The 7,008-nt window shown below is 48.2% G+C and overlaps 1 long non-coding RNA gene across 1 annotated transcript; it reads right to left on the bottom strand.

Annotated features, from left to right (window-relative positions):
* Positions 1–441: 441 nt before the first annotated feature.
* LOC112970344 lies at positions 442–2,036 on the bottom strand. Its single transcript, XR_003254964.1, has 2 exons — positions 1,819–2,036; positions 442–1,316 (listed from the first exon to the last, which is right to left on the bottom strand). It is a non-coding gene; the product is annotated as an uncharacterized LOC112970344 (long non-coding RNA).
* Between the last annotated feature and the right edge of the window lie 4,972 nt (positions 2,037–7,008).

Raw genomic sequence — 7,008 nt, 5'->3', positions numbered from 1 at the left:
GACATATTTTAGGTGTAGCAGACTAGCACCTGAAGTCCTACTTAAGCACAGAAATAAGCAGCCTGAAATTTGATGGTTCTGGCAGTTAGAACCATCATGAAAAGTAATTTTTTTTCCCAAATATAATCTCTGAAGTTTAAAAAAAATTTTTTTTAAATAGAAAAGCACTAACACCAGATTTTTTAATGAAGATTGGGACAACTCAAGGAGTTTGCAATGGGTTTTAGAATCTGTGACTGTCCAGCTCAAATCCAGTCAGTATGAAAAATGGCTTTGGTCAATAGTTGTTCTGTATACTATTGATCAAAAAGATACCTTTTTAAATAGAGAGAAGATACTGCAGCAAAGTAAAAAGACAGGAAACATGGGAACAGGCAGAGCAAGCACTTTGTCCACTGTTGCCTCCAGGCTTTATGTTTGATAGAAACAAAATAAACCATCTTCAAGAAAATAGTATGTTTATTTCTATTGAGAAATACATAGCTAAACATCCTAGCTAAAGTCACACAGCACAGGGAGAGCATAGCAACAGTCTATACCCTTGTCATATAGCAAAGGTGAACATTTGCTGTCTGCAGAGTGGCTTTGGTTGGGCAGAGATACATTTTCTGTCTAGGGGAGACAGAGATCACTGAATCATTGAACGACTGTTATGCCCGATCTCTACTTAAAAAACAAGTTAGTATCTCCGTAGACTAGTAGCGTCAGCAGGTGGTAGACTCCAACCAGGAGCTAACGACAGTGAGCCCTGGAGAAAGAGAGGAGGGGCCATCCCCAGCTACAAGGAACAACTGTATGGAATAGCTAAACCCCATAAGAAGAGTTGGCACCTACTACCGTGAACAAAAAGTTCATTTGTAATTACAGTCAAGTCCCAGGAAGGGTTTGCATCACCTGGAGGCACGTGTGGATTTTGGGCAAGTAGGGGAGCTCAGTAGTGTTCACACTATGTCTTTCATCTTCAATAACCCACAGAGGTGGTGATGAACAGTTACCACAACGGCAAGCACCAGCATTTCACACCTCCTGCACTTCCTCGCCCATGTGCTCTGGAGGGACAGGGCAGCACCCAGCCACGTCCATATGCCTTTGTAACCATGAGGCTGTGGCTGCACTCCAGGGCCATAAATCATCCGAGATCAGGTGCTGGACTGGTCCCAGGTCAGCTCTAGTAGCGGAGAATCATAAAGGTACCCCAAAGCCGTGGCCCATCTCTTGCAGCAAAGGCAGCCACCAAAGCAGAGGCTCCCTCCGTTGTTCATGAGACCCGTTGAGAAGTGAGAGGCAGGCTGGCCCACTCCAGAGCACACTGGCCACTGAAAGACAACACAGGTAGGGCCATGGTTATTTCCAGCCCTTCAGTAAAAGGGAGTCCCCTTGCTAAAACTTGGTTTCTTATGCAAGCTCTGCACAGTCCCCCCTCATCCTCCGGAGCCCCCGACCGCCAACCGAATTCAGACAAAGGATGCTGGATGGGAGGCAAGGGGCCCAGCTACAGCATGCCGGCTCCCCAGCACAGCAAACATCTGATCCCTGAGGAGACCTGGGAACGAGCACCAGTCCTGCAGCAAACAGCCCCATCCAGCCCAGCTGTGCAACATGACTAAACGGATCTGTGCAGGCAGGCAGATCCGTGCAGACTGCAAGAGGAAATCAAATACAGAGCACGTTGCAGGCTGGCAATCCCAGTCTCTCTCTCTCTCTCTCTCTCTTTTTTTTTTTATATATCAGTGGAGGCTCAAGCTCCCTCTTATGTGAGCAACACTTCCAAAGGGAGGAAAGGTCAAAAGAAACTGCTGCCTCATTGAGGCATCTCACCATGTCCCATAGTGCAGCTAAGAAGAATCCTGCCTATTTCCCTAAAAATGAGTCGAGCTGATGCCTTTGAAGATGGACGGAGAGGAGGAGTCTCCCATGCAGGGAGAAAGCAGGGGGAGGTAGGACACCCCGGGGCAGAGAGCAGCTCCACAGCTTGTGTAACTTGCCAGAGTAGAGAATTGCTCTGACAAGTTACACAGGCTTTTACGGCAGCTACGAGTTTGATCCTATAAAAAAAACAAGTATCAACAACTGAATCACATGCCTGGATCACATGGCAGCGAGGGCAACACACAGTAGCAAATGTTGATTTTTTTTCCGTTTTGTTTGTTTTCTAATATGAAAAGGGGAGTGAGGAGTGAAACTTGGGTGGGGCTTTTATATGCGAGGGAGACTAACATCTTTGCAACAGCTCCTGCCCTGTTTTCACTTTCCCTCAACCGCACAGGGCTCTCCAGGTTTTCCAGGACTTCACAGACCCCAGGTTGTGCTGGAGCCCAGCTTGGCTCTGATCATTGCCTCACCAGGTCTCATCAGCTGCAATGAGCAGGTTAAACGCAGGAGCACTGGCGCAGCGCCTGGCCCAACCGTGAGCGCAGGCAGCAGTGCTGAGCGCAGCTCGCTACAGCTGGCCGGCCACCAGCAGGAGTGGGCTGGGCTGACTTTGGAAAAAAACCTTAAGATATCAGGAGTGGGAGGTGTCGGGAATCCACCCTGGGAGGGGATGCTGGAAGGAAGTGTGTCCAGCGAGGGGGTGCGACGGGGACCGTGAGTCATGCTGGCGTGCTGCGCCTGCGTGGCCCTTTTCACCTTCCTGAACGGGGAGGATGGGCTTGCTGAGGCAGCAGCAGCCAGCAGGGCTCCCATGGACACCTGCCTCTCCCAGGCACCACTGTGAAAGAAATCCTTGTTGGCTCTTGCCTCCATCAACTGCTGGTGAGCCCTCCAGTCCGCCCTGCAGTGTAAGGTCTCGCTGATGGGGCTGCTTCGAAACCAAATCACTCACTGCCTGGCCAGATTTTACTGGGCAAGGTATTTTTTCAAAGACACATGTCCTTTCAAAACCATATGGTCTGAAAGTTTCTCAGAGTGAAACATTTTGTCTTAACTGACAGAAACGCTTCGGGTTTTGTACCACTCTGTCTCCACCTCTCTTCATTTTCTACTGTGGCCAAGACCCCAGAGACTCAAATCAACAAACATATTAGTTTGTTGTTTTGGAAATTTTCAAACAAAAACCCCACCATTTCCTTACCCGCTCCTCTCATGCAATAGTGAGTCACAGAACTGCAAGTCTTGCACCTGGGCTCCATTTTTAATAATCCTGTCCATATTAGACACATTTTGTTGCAGTGGGTAACGCAGTAAAAACAACACAAGTCCAGCAAACTGCCTGACTGCCTCTTTCATTGCTGGGCGCACAGCAAAACAGCCTCCTGCTGACCGAAAGAAAGCAAAGTTCTGCTGCGTGTCACACGGACACAGAGGTCCTCATGCGGATGCAGCTTTTCCTGGCCAAGCTGAGCTTTCCCAAACATTGTGCGCGCACACATGGGAACAAGCTAGCTAGCAAAGCAACGCAACGGCAGGTAGCTCCATGGATCCGGCGGCTGCCTCCTCGCCCCTGACCCGCACGGCACTGCCAGCAGACAGCTGCACTACAGACTTGGCTCAGCTCTTTCATTTTAACCACTCCAGTACAATTAAAGCAGCAGAGACTCAAATGTGGCTACAATGATGTTTCTATAAAAGTGCAGGAGGGGAAACTAGTTTTAACAGTGTACAGCTCCTTTGTATCACCATAACTGTTCATCCTGGTGGTCATACCAGTTATCAATGTCCTGAAAAAAAAGTAGATTATAGCCCTAACTAGTCCAACATGGGCACAGACATTGTGGGGAGATGACACCTTAGCACTATGTGTTGTGGCAGGGAGAATTTGGGTCTTGCAAAGTATCCTCTGGTTTAGAGGAACCAGAAATGTAAAGGAAAATATTGTTTTCCTTTAAAAAATAGCTTGCTCTAAAGAATGCCATTTTCAACCACAAGAGGATACAAGATGGAAGGGATAAGGACCTAATAACCCACCTGGAAATACTTGTATGGAAAAGCAGTTCACTGAGTTTGGGGCTTATGCCAAAGAATTATCAGGCAGGCCTTGCTTGATTTGATTTGGGTTTGTGGGCAGCTTTTACAGCCCAGCAGGATTTCCCAAAGCTGAGGCACTTTTCAGCTGCCCTGCATGTGCCTGGCCCTCATTGCCATCCTGGTTGCTGGCCAAAATGATTCTGCTTGTGAGAGAGTGAACAAGTGAGGAGCATTACAACTTGGAGGAAGCAAGTTCTTGCTCACGGAGGACTCTGGGGACACAGGATGGAACAAAAAAAAAGTGAAGACAGGAATGTATCAAAATGAGGGAGTTGGTAAGGAGAAGTCATGATTTTGCAAATTTGGACTATTTAGCACATGGGCTGCAGACTATGGAACAACTTGTATACAGCAATGGGAGAACCTGGGTAGAGAAGACTATTAGAGGCTTCCTGCGAGATATGTGTGTATCCCTAGCTCTGAGTCGAGCACCAGTCAGCAAGGCTTTAGGCTGAATATGGAGCAGAGTGGCTTCCCGCGGTTTCTTCACAGCTGTGTCTCCTCTCCTAATTCTTCATGGTCACAAGTGATCATAAGGCCTCAGGAGCCAGAGCATGATGTTAAAAAACATGAGCATTTTCAGAATTCTGCGGCAGAGCCTCCACTTTCCTTTCTTAAAGAGAATATGAGGGAAAAACTGTTTAATGAAAAGGTAAAAGATGTAAAAACTAAATGTAGTTTTCAAATTAGAAAGGACTATTAGAAAAAACATCCAATCATCTCCTGCAGAACAGGACAATTGAACTCTGACATCCATGCAGCCTCCTGGTAGCATTTCCAAATGAAGATTTATGGATTTTTGAGCAATCTTGTTTTGGAGAAAAAAAAAGAAAAAAGAGGCAAGGCACAGGAGGAGCAGGAATCAAGGGGGAAAGTGGCCATCCCCTGGGCTCTGGTGGGATTTGGGGTTTGCTTGGACTTGGAGATTGCTAAACTGATATCCACTAAGGTCGGTGTTTCCCACTTGATATTGTTGCTTGCCATGAGCCTGTGGGCAGTGGCCTAGGACAGGAAATGGGAGCATGGTTTTTAGCTCAAGGGGCTTCTTCCTCCCACTGAAAAGTCACAGCGATTCAGTTTCCCAGACCTACCCTTGCTCTGTGATATTTGATCTCATGCACCGTAAAGAGAATTTCTGTTTTTTTCTAGTCCTCTTTAAACTTTATCTCTTTCTTCAATGCTTGTCTTAGCAGTATTGGAGCACCCACTTCTTCCATCTGCTTGTGTGTATACACCTGCCCATTCAGTTCTTCTCCCTTGTTTTTCACCTCCTGCTGATGGTGCTGATGTTCTCGGTGAGCCAAATTCAAAGAGGCATTGGGACCACCTAGGCTACACCTAGGGAAGTCAGGTGCTGAAATCTCTCTGGTTCTGCCCTGCGAGCAAACCCTTTATCCCCAGGGGTTTACATTGCCTTGCTGGGTCTGTCCGTCCCCACTTGCACACCTCTCTCCTTGGAGTCACGCACTGTGTGTACTCCCAGCCAGCAGGGCCCTCCACCTGGGACTGCATGGGGATATCTGGCTGTTGGACTCCTATTTGAAGGGAGAATCCTGCTTTGGTATTCTCGCCTGAGGCACAGCAGAGCTTTTGAGCAGGACTAGTATTTCTGGTTTCTTCACAATACCCACTTTATCAGCCAAAAGAAAGCTGAACCCTTGCGTTTTTCCAAAGAGGGTCACAAGCAGCTTGGAGCCTTGCACCAGGCAGCTGTGTTCGCCAAGTGCCCAGGGCCAGGGCTGCCCTCACGAACGTGGCCCCTTGTGCAAGCAGTTTCTGCTCATCAAAATGCACAGCAGCTCAGCAGCCTCTTCCCTCTTCACTTGCATGCTCCAGTTGCTCAGAAGGATGCCAGAAATTGCACAGGACTTGATAGAGCCTATATATGTATGAAAGGTAGACTAGACACAGTTCTTGTTTTTGTGCAGTACAAATGTAGCACCTTTGCTGGTGCTAACTTCCATAGGGTAAAGAGAAGCCACAGCAGAGCTGACCCATGTGGTACTGTCACTGACAGGGCAGGAGAAATGGGATCATTCATACTCGTATTGGCCCAAAGCTGCACCCCCGGGAACAGTCAAGTGAAGTGTTATGTAAGTAGGAGCTGGCCTGTTTGGCAGCCTGTCACTTAGACAGAGAGAAGCTCGATGAAGACTAACCCAGAAAGAGCTAAGAGGAGTGAGTGAGAGGAAAGAGACTGGGAATGTACTGAAGGAGGCCCTGGTGAGGGGAGGAAGAGGACACAGAGGAGCCAAGCCTGTGCCTCTGCCCATTTGTTGAAGTATCTAAGCTCACAGTGACAGGGAGTCAAGTGATTCGTGGAGGAGGGCAGACACCTCTCCTGTGGAGGGGGCAGATGATGCACTCGGGTAGGAGGCAGCCKGGTGAGAGGTCGAGCGCAGAGAGGACAGAAGGTTTCTGAGGAGCCGTGTAGATCCTTAGATCTGAGAGGCTGGGTCCAGCATGGTGTGAGCAGACAGATTGAGATTTTAGTTGCTCTGGAAGAGACAGAACATAATGACTGAGCACGGAAGTTCAACTAAGTATTTCTTATCAACTGAGAAAGCACTGGAAGGTGGTGGCTGACCCTTAGGAAAAGGGTAAGTGAGTCAGAAAACAGCTGTGATAAGGGGGTGGAGGTGCTATTGATGTTTTCTGTCAAGGGGTGGCATGTGCTCCCTGGTGTCTGGATGTTTAAAGCATAGGGAGCTGATTCTCTCTTCTTTTTTTTAGGCTGGAAACTTATGCTGATGTATGCAGACCTGTCTCAATGTTGTAGTTACAGCAGAGCAGCTTTGGGAGAAATGGAGGACAGCAAAAAGGTTTGTGAAATGGTTCACGAGTTTCTGAGGTGTAAGGATAAGGGGGGCTAGGCATACGTGATATGGTTTTGGGCACCCTGTGTGGGTGAAGGGTCTGGAGGACATCAGYGGGATTTCGAAGGGTTCTAGGTGGGTGAAGGCATACCCAGGTTTAGGGGGCTTCGATAGGCTTGGCTTTTGGCTGGTAATAGGGGTTCTTTGTTTCCCTGTCTCTCTTTTC

The sequence above is a fragment of the Apteryx rowi genome, unplaced genomic scaffold (genome assembly GCF_003343035.1).
Source record: "Apteryx rowi isolate R43461 unplaced genomic scaffold, aptRow1 scaffold_391, whole genome shotgun sequence".
Taxonomy (NCBI): Eukaryota; Metazoa; Chordata; class Aves; order Apterygiformes; family Apterygidae; genus Apteryx; species Apteryx rowi.
The sequence above is the reverse complement of the archived record's forward strand: the minus strand, read 5'-3'. Positions and strand labels throughout refer to the sequence as shown.